The sequence below is a fragment of the Lolium rigidum genome, chromosome 2, assembly GCF_022539505.1.
Source record: "Lolium rigidum isolate FL_2022 chromosome 2, APGP_CSIRO_Lrig_0.1, whole genome shotgun sequence".
Lineage (NCBI taxonomy): Eukaryota > Viridiplantae > Streptophyta > Magnoliopsida > Poales > Poaceae > Lolium > Lolium rigidum.
The window spans coordinates 274,581,997-274,594,359 of NC_061509.1; the positions used below are offsets into that span (position 1 = coordinate 274,581,997).

General features: G+C 43.3%; 2 long non-coding RNA genes across 2 annotated transcripts; both read left to right on the forward strand.

Annotated features, from left to right (window-relative positions):
* The first annotated feature begins 6,170 nt into the window (after positions 1-6,170).
* LOC124693473 lies at positions 6,171-8,738 on the forward strand. The gene is made up of 3 exons (XR_007000031.1): positions 6,171-6,413; positions 6,814-7,996; positions 8,693-8,738. It is a non-coding gene; the product is annotated as an uncharacterized LOC124693473 (long non-coding RNA).
* Positions 8,736-11,783, forward strand: LOC124693472. Its single transcript, XR_007000030.1, has 3 exons — positions 8,736-8,870; positions 8,965-9,079; positions 11,396-11,783. It is a non-coding gene; the product is annotated as an uncharacterized LOC124693472 (long non-coding RNA).
* Positions 11,784-12,363: the final 580 nt, after the last annotated feature.

The window sequence follows — 12,363 nt, forward strand, 5'->3', positions numbered from 1 at the left end:
TAGGATCAATATTAGTCCTATCATTCACAAGCATAGACATAATAGCATCAATCTTATCACTCAAGGAAGAGGTTTCTTCGACGAGAATTTACCTTCTTACCTTGTGGAGCTCTTTCCGTGTGCCATTCAGAGTAGTTGATCATCATATTATCAAGAAGCTTTGTTGCTTCACCAAGAGTGATGGACATAAAGGTACCTCCAGCAGCTGAATCCAATAAATTCCGCGAAGAAAAATTTAGTCACGCATAGAAGGTTTGGATGATCATCCAAGTAGTCGATCCATGGGTTGGGCAATTTTTAACCGAGAGATTTCATTCTTTCCCAAGCTTGAGCAACATGTTCAGTATCTAATTGTTTAAAATTTATTATGCTACTCCTCAAAGATATAATTTTAGCAGGGGGATAATATCTACCAATAAAAGCATCCTTGCATTTAGTCCATGAATCAATACTATTCTTAGGCAGAGATAGCAACCAATCTTTAGCTCTTCCTCTTAATGAGAAAGGGAACAATTTTAATTTTATAATGTCACCATCTACATCTTTATACTTTTGCATTTCACATAGTTCAACAAAATTATTAAGATGGGCAGCAGCATCATCGGAACTAACACCGGAAAATTGCTCTCGCATAACAAGATTCGAGTAAAGCGGGTTTAATTTCAAAGAATTCTGCTTGTAGTAGCAGGTGGAACAATAGGTGTGCATAAGAAATCATTATTATTTGTGGTTGTGAAGTCACACAATTTAGTATTTTCAGGGTTGGCCATTTTAGCAACGGTAAATAAAGCAAACTAGATAAAGTAAATGCAAGTAACTAATTTTTTTGTGTTTTTGATATAGCAAACAAGATAGCAAATAAAGTAAAACTAGCAACTAATTTTTTTGTATTTTGATTTAGTGCAGCAAACAAAGTAGTAAATAAAACTAAGCAAGACAAAAACAAAGTAAAGAGATTGAGAAGTGGAGACTCCCCTTGCAGGCGTGTCTTGATCTCCCGGCAACGGCACCGAGAAAAAGAGCTTGATGGCGTGTAACTCACACGTTCGTTGGGAACCCCAAGAGGAAGGTATGATGCGCACGGCAGCAAGTTTTCCCTCGAGAAAGAAACCAAGGTTTATCGAACCAGGAGGAGCCAAGAAGCACGTTGAAGGTTGATGGCGGCGGGATGTAGTGCGGCGCAACACCGGGGATTCCGGCGCCAACGTGGAACCTGCACAACACAACCAAAGTACTTTGCCCCAACGAAACGAGTGAGGTTGTCAATCTCACCGGCTTGCTGTAACAAAGGATTAACCGTATTGTGTGGAAGATGATTGTTTGCAGAAAACAGTAGAACAAGTATTGCAGTAGATTGTATTTCAGTATAGAGAATTGGACCGGGGTCCACAGTTCACTAGAGGCGTCTCTCCCATAAGATAAACGGCATGTTGGGTGAACAAATTACAGTTGGGCAATTGACAAATAAAGAGGGCATGACCATGCACATACATATCATGATGAGTATAGTGAGATTTAATTGGGCATTACGACAAAGTACATAGACCGCCATCCGAGCATGCATCTATGCCTAAAAAGTCCACCTTCGAGGTTATCATCCGAACCCCCTCCAGTATTAAGTTGCTAACAACAGACAATTGCATTAAGTATTGCGCGTAATGTAACTAGTGACTACATCCTTGAACATAGCACCAATGTTTTATCCCTAGTGGCAACAACACATCCATAACCTTAGAGGTTCTTGTCACCCCTCCAGATCCACGGAGACATGAACCCACTATCGAGCATAAATACTCCCTCTTGGAGTTACTAGCATCAACTTGGCCAGAGCATCTACTAATAACGGAGAGCATGCAAGACCATAAACAACACATAGACATAGCTTTGATAATCAACATAACAAGTATTCTCTATTCATCGGATCCCAACAAACGCAACATATAGAATTACGGATAGATGATCTTGATCATGTTAGGCAGCTCACAAGATCCGACAATGATATCACAATGGGGAGAAGACAACCATCTAGCTACTGCTATGGACCCATAGTCCGGGGGTAGACTACTCACACATCACTCCGGAGGCGACCATGGCGGCGTAGAGTCCTCCGGGAGATGATTCCCCTCTCCGGCAGGGTGCCGGAGGCGATCTCCTGGATCCCCCGAGATGGGATCGGCGGCGGCGGCGTCTCTGGAAGGTTTTCCGTATCGTGGCTCTCGGTACTGGGGGTTTCGCAACGGAGGCTATTTGTAGGCGGAAGGGCAGGTCAAGAGGCGGCACGAGGGCCCCACACCACAGGGCCGCGCGGCCAAGGGGGGCCGCGCCGCCCTAGGGTGTGGCCCCCTCGTGGCCCCTCTTCGTCTCTTCTTCGGACTTACTGGAAGCTTCGTGGCAAAATAGGAACACTGGGCGTTGATTTCGTCCAATTCCGAGAATATTTCGTTACTAGGATTTCCGAAACCAAAAACAGCGAAAACGCGACAGCGGCACTTCGGCATCTTGTTAATAGGTTAGTTCCAGAAAATGCACGAATATGACATAAAGTGTGCATAAAACATGTAGATAACATCAATAATGTGGCATGGAACATAAGAAATTATCGATACGTCGGAGACGTATCAGTCAACTGTACACTCCGGGGTGTCGCTAGTGAGCCTGGTGTGATGGCACAAATATCAATCTCTTGTGCATCCTACCTGGCCTCACTAACGCCATCCCGGGATGTTCATATTTGTTTCGATCGACAAAGTATGAGGCCCTTGTCATTCTTCCATTTGCTTTCGTATTTTAAAATGCCGATGATTAGAATGTTTGGTCACTTGTACACTTGGGGGAGGGGCTAGTGAACCTGGTGCGATGACACAAGTATCAATCTCTTGTGCATCCTACTTGGTTTCACTTACCCCTTCTCTAAATGTTAATATTTGTTCCGACCAACAAAATATGAGGCATTCCATTTAGTTCATAATAGCTACTTGTCTCTTATTTGAGTTGGCACTTCTTAATTGCATTGGCCTTTCTTCCATTTTAGTGCCAATGATTAGAATGTTTGGTCAACTGTACACTCCGGGGTGACGCCAGTGAGCCTGGTGTGATGGCACAAATATCAATCTCTTGTGCATCCTACCTGGCCTCACTGACGCCATCCCGGGATGTTCATATTTGTTCCGACCAACAATGTATGAGGCATGCCTTTTAGTTCATACTACTTGGATCGTTTTTGAGTTTGCTCTTATTCGTTGCAAACATCTATGAGCGTGCACTAATGTTTCTTTGGCTTGTGCATATGTACGCAGAGATGACGTGGTATGTCGTGTACAAGGGCAAGGTTCCCGGAGTCTACAACGACTGGGAGGAGTGTCGGTGACAGGTTCACCGTTTTAGCGGTAACAGCTACAAAGAGTACACCACTAGAGCGGAGGCCGAAGACAGATACGCACGCTATCTGGCGGGAGAGAGGACGGAGCGGAGGAGGAACCGGATGAAGACCACTTTCATCGGGACGGTGCTAGTAGTGACTCTAGCTCTCTTCTATGTGATGCTAGTTTAGATGATCGACCTTGTGTAACCACTAGCTCATTTGACTTGTAACACCGTAACACTTGTCTAATATTTGAAATCTTGTGAATCATGGAGGCTAATGTGAAGGACTATGTATTGGTATACTTGTGCTGTTGTATATATGTGTTATATATTACGTATACTGTGCTGTTATACTTGTGCTATACAACCTGTACAAATACATGCCAGAAATACAAAAAATGAAAACGAACTACTAGTAGTGGCGCACTCTTGGATCATGAGTGGCGCACGACCACCAAGTAACGAGTGGCGCACCAGCACTGGACCCGGTGGCGCACAACCCTCTGATCACCTTCGAAACTACCAGTGGCGCACCAAAGCTGCCAGCAGTGGCGCACGTCTGAGATGTCACAGTGGCGCACCTAAACAAGCAGCAATGGCGCACCAGCTCGCCGTAACAGTGGCGCACCCAAGGAGGCAGCAGTGGCGCACCGACAGCAGACAGTAGTGGCGCACTGCTGCTGAACAACAGTGGCGCACCCCTTTGGAGTAGTAGTGGCGCACCGGTGTAGCCTATCAATGGCGCACGGCGGTGCGCCACTGTTACTTAGGGTAGTTGTGGCGCACCAGTAGTGCGCCACTACTAAAACTTAGCAGTGGCGTGATAGTAGTGGCGCACCAGCAGTGCGCCACTGATGGGGGATAGTGGTGCGCCACTGAATAGCTTTTTCCTAGTAGTGCGGTGGAGACGGAGACCGGCGGCGACCCGCGTACGCGTGCAGGAAGACGAGGAAAACGTCCCGGTCTTGTTCCCGTGCTTGGCTCGACGTGGTGCTGCAGGGAGGCGTTGGGGAGGTGCAGGTCGGGACGGACTGCGTCGATGCTGTGAGCAGCCGTAGGCTAGCGGCGGCGGACGAGGTCGAGCATGGAACGAGCGGGAGAAAAGAGAAGCGGAAGAGAGTGGCGGCGGTAGGGGAAAAGAGCAGGCTAGGGTTGGTGCGGCTGCGGAGGAATTTTATGGGAGGGAGCTGCAGCTTGATCGACCGTCACATCAGCGCCATGTCGACGTGGCTAGCTTCGATGGTCTGCCGTACAGGAGGACGAGGATGGGTTCGGTGGTGGGCTGAACTCGGGAGAGAAGGAAAGGTGAGCTTTGGTGGTGGTACAGAAGCGAAGTACTAAGAAATATGTAGATTGCTTCGGTGGGCTTCTTTCACTCCTCCTCTTTTTATCATATGCTTCTTCTCTTCTTTTACTCACAGGAACGAGAAGGGATAGAGGGAAGGTTTGATAAGATTTTAAAATAGTGGCACTATTTACAAAAACTAGGCATTTGGTTGTAAACCAATTGAAAACATTTTCAAAATAATTTTTATTCGGTTCAATAGAAAATAGGAATAAAGGTGGGAGGGTTTTATTAAACCTTGGAATAATTTTGCAACCAAACATAGGGTTTTAATAAAAATAATTTTATTGAGGTATTTTATTAAAACATGCAAGGTGATTGATGCCATGATTATGCACAAAATAAAAGCAACAAACAAATCTAATATGAGGGTATTTTTTCCTGGGCCGATACAATGCGTTAGCAAAAGAAGGCTGCGTTAATAAGGTTAATAGATTTTGGCTTGGTGTTCCACCGGCTAGTATTGTAAACACTCTTGTACTGGATGCTTCAGTGAGTTAATATAAAACGCAGCGTTTTATTCTCAAAAAAAAAAAAAGTTTTACAAGTTTAGTCGATGATTTTGGTGAGTATTCATTGTTCATTTTCCGGGTAAGCTATCGGAGGGTGTGTAGTTGTTTACATATTGAAACAACGAGCCTCCTCGAAAAAACCACCATGTTCGATTTAGACATGTCTCAAGTAAAAGAAAACATAAATTTAGCAATTAGTATTCTTTCAGGTATTCAGATTAACAAATTGTAGACCATAATTTTTTTATTTAACGTATAGTAGTGGCCGACATAATCATTCTATCAGTCTAGATAGTAAGTTAGAAAACATGTAACGGATAGAGAAAATGTGGCAGATAGATTAAACATCCGTCATTTTAAGCATATCACTAACTGGACTTAAGCTTGTTTCGAAAAAACCAATCCAATTTTGTGTTCTACGTACCTGTGTAATTTGGTTTATTTTTCTATAAAGATCACTTTATTACTTAAAAGATTTAAGCATTACGTTTGGTTTCTGCATAACTAGGATGCACATACAACCGCTCACGCAACACCACGAACAGATCCGCCCCGCCCCGCCCGACCTACCACTGTGCGTCTGCCGGCCCACTTCCCACCGCCGACGCACCGCCGCCACCCACCTCCCGCCCGCGCGCTGCCGTCGCCCACCTCACGCATCGCGCGCCACCGCCGCCTGCCACCCGCCCAGCACGCCACCGGGGCTCCACCTTCAGCGTCCGACGCACCACCTCCACCACGCGCCGCCGACAGGGCCCCCACCACCACCGAGCGCCCGCCTTGAGGGCCCCCACCACCGAGCGCGCCGCCGTGAGGACCCCCACCTCCACCGCTCGCCACCGGGAAATCCCCCACCCCCACCGCGGCTTCCCAGTGCTACCTGCCTCCATAGAATCTGGCGTAGCTTCAGGCCTTCTTCCCCCCCGCACAGCTCCGCCCCTCCCCTTCATGCCTCCAGGGTACCCAGCGCGCCGCTCATCGGGGGTCGACAGTATGCGCCGCCATGAGGGTCCACATGAGCCGCGTCGGGAGTCCACCCGCTCTCACCTCGCTGATTTTCCCGGCGCGCTACCCTGCTCAATGGAGAACGCGCCATCAGCCGTGGCCCTGCTCACCGGCCTGAGAAGCCATCGCCAGGGCCGCCCTTGGGACTCCATCCTCTCTCGCCCCATCTACTAATTTGCTGCTACTGGGTATGTGTCCGTGAGATCTTTTTTACAGATTATGTGTGTTTTATTTGCAGAAAGGTTGGATGATCACATCATACAAAACAATACTTTCTGAATATTTATTAACTAAGATTCAAAGTATTGTCATTTAGGATGCACTCCGTTTGTGATTTTTGAGTAGGTGAGAGATGAAAATAGATCTATGAAAAACAGAATAAATATTACTTGGTTTTTCTTTCAGAGGGTCGTAGATGGAAAATGCATAATCCGTTGATCTATTGGTACGAAAAAGCAAAGTACATTTTTTCACAGGGGCAAGTTCACTTTATATGTTTAGGAAGCTCATTTCAGTTTAGATGCACGACACTTCGCTCTGGAACTTTGAATATGCAGGATCCTAACTCTGAAATTCACCCTCATGTAGATGTTACTTTCCCGCCTTTGCGTGCAATCGCCGCCAGTCAACTCTCACGAGACTGCCTCCCGCGTGCGCACTACCGGCCAGTGCCGTTCTGCCCCTCAGTTTCGACCCATAGTGGCATGAATCTTGGAGAACTACACTGTTGTTTTGCTCGACCTGCGCTTCTGCTGGTGACGTCAACCAACTGGTGATGTGAAGTGCACTTTGGATGATTTATGTGCTTGGTTCAGCTGGCACCTATCATCAAGACGCAGATGCGGCCGATTTTTGGTGTCCGCTTGTTTTTTATTTGGATACTTTTTCTGTTGAATTTATACTGCTTCTTGTCCCATCCAACCGTGTGATTAATTTCTTCACTGTGTCTATACTTTTCTTATATTTGGATCCACTTTTCTGTCTAATTTATGCTGCTTGCATGCTAGTTTACAGAGAACTAATAGAAAGTATATGCTGGAAGTGCACATAGGAGAAAATAGGCAGTTCTTTATATATAAAATAATATAAGTGCTATTCATTTTGTAACTCTACCTTCTTCCGTCCAAAAAGTTCATCATTTTGGTAGTTCGTTTGGTATTCACGGGGAGTTCATTCATTAGAGGAAGTTTAGTTTGGATTGAAAAAACAGTTCGATCATGCCACACATGTAGTTTTTATTTCTTTTCTTGTGAAGTCCAATTCATATGCACTTGAAAGTTCACAATTTGTATATGTAAAAATTGCAGACATTACATACTTGGACAAACTGCATATATTTCAGCCGATTAGTTCATTTGATCTATGCATGAAGTTCACATGTTTTTTCCCTGGGAGTTCGCCGTGTCAATCATTTTGTTGGCAAGGTCACACAATTTTTATGTGGAAGTTCACTTTCTCACAATGTGACAGTTTGCTATTGCAGAGCTTGAGGGTGCAGAACCGAAGTGACGTTCCGAACTCCTACGAAGGACGCTCCAGGCCTCCATCTCCAGACCTCAATGAGACCGTGGCATCATGTGCTCTCCAGTGATGCGCCTGATTGATTACCAGCGCTTCCACCTACGTCATGTGGCCCACCGTGAAGTCCACCGTGTGGGCGTCAAGAGTCCACACCACCGTGAACTGTGAAGAACAGCTGGACTCGCCCGAGCGCGTGTTCGAATACTCCCCCGAGGATCCTCTGAACTTCTCCTTGCCATGTGCTGTGAAGGTAAGGGTATTTGCTTTCATTTCTAAAGGGGAAGAACTATGTTTCTACAATAATTTCCACATTAATTTGTCTGTCTGTGCTGATGCTCCTATAATAGAAAAATGTTTTTCTTGCACCTTCTAAAGAAGTTCACTCTGTGTTCTGGACGGGTTCAGTACATGAAAAACACAAGTTCACTCTTGTTCACATTCTGGTGCATTCAAATTCATTATAAATTAGAGATAAGAGAACTACGCATGCAGTACATTGTTCATTTACTTGAAGTGCAGTTGTTTCGCAATAGCAGTATACTACTAGAATGAATCATACATGTTAATCTAGAAAATGTGTGATTTTTATGCTGATAAGAACTGTGAGATTTTTTTTTGAAGTTCACATTACTTGATTGGCGTAGTACACATTTTGCAGTAATAGAAATGGTAGTAAGCATCAAGATAATTCAGAAGTTCTGAACCGTTAAAAAAGTGAAGTCCAGTTCGTCTCATGCTAGAAGTTCATATTGTGTTTGTCTCGCTGCAATTTGTCATCTGGTAGTGTGCATGGCTTAACTATCTTTATTCTACTAGCTGTCCTGATATTCAGTATTCACAAGCTATAGGATGTCATGTGTGTGTGCCAATTCATCTATTATTTCTTATGTATGAAAAATCACCTTCACAGGGCATGGTCACTAAAATTCTTCCTGTTTTACCTCAGGTGATTTCATCCGGGAAGTTCACCGTGCCCCCATCGGGTGCCCCCATCGGGAAGTCCACCGTGCTTAGAGCTCATGCGTTGCCCCTGCGTACGCCCGAGTCCTACCCCATTGTTGCGGGAAAAAATATCAGGAAGCTCAATTTAATAACATCAGGAAGTTCATTTTTAACCAAACTGGGTAATAAGTGTTGCTCTACACTCATATTTTATTTCATCATTGCCAACTGAAGCACGTCCACAACCCCCGTGTCTTAACTCAGATGCACTGCTAGGCACCATCGACCACAAGACCGGCGCCACAACTTCTCTGAACTGCCCATGTTGTGGTGTCATGGGATGCCAGTGCTCTTTCCACATTCATGTACAAGATGAAAAAGACGGACAGAGGTACACTTACTAAAATTGTATCTCAACAATTCACTTCTATGTATTCTAGCAGTTCACTTTTGTGTTTGGCTCCTATACCAATTTTTTTTGCAAGAAATGAGAATCATATATGTGTTGTCGATGTGTCCCTCATAATAAATGAGAAGTTCATTTTGTTGTGAAGTTCACATTTATTGTTCGAGCAAGCTCAATTCGTTTGACAAGAGGAGTTCACATTTTCTATGGGCAAGAGTTTCAAATTGAGCTGAGCAATAGCAAAGCAGCAGCTTGATCCGTTGATTAATTTGTTAGCCGATGCATTGATGTTGTTTACTAGTTTTTCTCTAGAGTTTCTCTGTTCTTTGATGCATCCTTTGTATCTATTTGACACATAGAAATAGAGGTTGATGCCTTCAGGCTGGTACCAAAAAAAGTAGTAGTTCACCATTGGCAAATTCCCTTATTATTTTCCAGGAGGCTGTTTCATAATGTCTCTTTCAGTTCAAAAGAGAAACAGAAAAGGTGTTTTGCTGTGAAGTTCATTTTTATTTATTTAAGGGATACGTTTAAGTTGTATGGCCTGAGGAGTTTAGGCACTGCATATTTTTTTTGGCTAAACATGCTGGAGTACTAGATCATCTAGTTGAGCTAGTACTAGACTACTAGTGTACATCTATTTACTAATAGACATGGAGTTCAGTAGCTCACTAAAAAAACACAACCAAGTGAGGGTGAAAAACATGCACATTTCAAGTTCATTTTGTTTGCCGGTGGAGTTCACTTCATCAGTCGCAGGATTTCACCATTTTTGATTGGCAAAAAGTAGAAATTTATTCGTGAGGAAGAAAAGTTCACATTTTTCTATCACGAAGTTCACTACATCATCCTTAGGGATCGCTCATGTTAGTTCACTTCTGTTTTCCGAGGAGGGCTGTATCGATAAAAGTTCACTTCGTGCAGATAGGAAGTTCAGTTTTCTTGGCCCAAAATAAATTCACTTGTTCCTGCAGTAGTTAGCTTAATTTGTTGGCAGGAAGCACTATGTTTCTAGAATAACTTCCACAAGTATTTATCTGTTTGTGTCGACATTCCTCTAATTTGCAATAATTTATTCTTGCAATTGCTAAAGAAGTTCATTCTTTGTTCTAGACCAGTTCAGTACATGAAAATGGACCTACTCATATTCCTGAGTGCAGCATCGAGCGGTTCTCTTGGTTTTTTATAGCAGTTGGATTAGGACCAAAAAGGAGTTCAGTTCATTTTTTAGGCAGTAATTCATTCAGTTTTGACAATATGCTTATAACTTCAAGGAAGTTCAATTCTATTGCTGGCAAAGATCAATTCATACTGTGTGTTTTCTGAAATAAATTTGTTTCATGATTTTCGTATATATTATGTGAGCTGGATCTCATATTTTCGCAGGGTCATTTAATTTTTTGGAAATTCAACTTTGCATGTCGAGAAAAGGTTTTGCAAAAGTTCACTCTTTAATGTCTCTAAGTTCCCTCTTTCTTGACAGTGAGCATTTTTTTGTCTGTAGCGAAAACTGCTTTGAACACTGAACTTTAATTTGGAGCTAACATGTTGCTTGTTGGTGCAGGCCCAATACTAAATGCATGCTGCCAAAATGGAGGCGCTCAAAGCCTCTTCTAGTTTATGAAAATCATAATAATATTGGTGGGTCAACCATTTGGGATATCGATGTGGAGAATTTCAGTGTTACTGTTGGCGGACGTAATCTTATTTAGGATCAAACTCGACGCTTCGCTTTGGAAGACACTATGGTGAGTTACAACTTAGATTACTACATATGTCGACCAAGAGGTCCCACCTGCCAATAGAAAATAAAGCTTTTGTTCTTCTGGGTGTTTGTTTCATCTATTAGAAGTTCAGCTTGTTGGTTTCTGTTTTTCATGGAAAAAATGAATTAAGCATGGGTAAAATATGGTACATTTATGTGTTGATGCGTGTCTGACTACAAAAAGTAGAAGTTTGAGACCACCGGGCTAACCTTGTGGAATCCAACGAGCATGGTCACCGCCCCTCCAGGGGCTGACCAAGCACCTGGCCGCAGCATTGGGGTGATTCATTTCTGAGCAAAGTTGAAAAACGTAGATGGGTATACTATGTAGTGATATGGGTATACTATGTAACATGGCTGGTAGTTTGTTCTTTCCTGTTGCAGCATCTTCATAATCGTGCTCGGGTTAATATATGTAAGTTTTGTTCATTTTTCATTTCCGTGCGTCTAATCCTGCTGTGTTGCCCCTTGTTTATCGCAGTTCATTTTATGTAAGTTGATAGTTCAGTTTTGTAACAGTTCACCCTTTTGTCCAGGAGTTCACTCAACTTGCCCAGTTGTGTGGCACTGATGGAGGGCTCTAGTGCGGCCGCTCCGGCTCATACTGGCGGCTCCTACTAGTACCGAACTTTCTATTTTTCAGTGGTGAAATGCTGCTCGTTATATTGAGTCGCTGCTGCTGGTTCAGTTTAGTCTGGGCTGTTCATGCACCAACGGCTGCAACTGCGCCCAACAAAGACATTGAACGGGAGATGGAGCTTGATAGCCACCGTCAAAAGTAATTACAATCTGACAGATATGTAGAATATTGTTGATGTATATATTTAGGCTGAGTAGTTCATTTGATCTATGCACTCATGTATATAAAAGTAGTGTGACATGGGGAAATCCAGGTTCACTTGTTCACATAAAATAGTTCACTTCTATTTTCAGCAGTTCATTTCGTCCATTGTGTGAGTTCACTTAAAAAGAACTAGCAAGTTCAAGTAGAAATACAAAACAATTTGGCGTGGTTGGTGAAGTTCATTCATATTCATCGGAGTTTAGTTTGTCTGGTATTGGGAGTTAGTTATTTTACGGAAGGAAGACCACCTTATGCATCATGCCACTAAAAGTTCAGTTCACAAAACTATTTTTTTTCACTTAAAATATCATGAAACATAAGTTCACCGAATGAACTTCAGAAGTTCACCATATAAAATATCTTGAAGCCCACTTTTAAAAATAGTGCTGAAACTTTATATCGCGATTGGAAGTTCACTAAATAGATATAAGGAAGTTCACTGCTATATTCGAGTAGCTCATGTACTCTATTTTTCTGGGCGGAAATCATACACATAGAAATCGTCAGTACGACCTTCAATTGCACAAATAGAACAACCAATGCCACGTAAATTAGTACTAATATAACTATATTAATACTCCAACATATCGCAATGCCACACTTAATCAATCTAGATGAGCCAATTTTGAAATATTCTCGTGTCGGCGTAATCTCCACTTT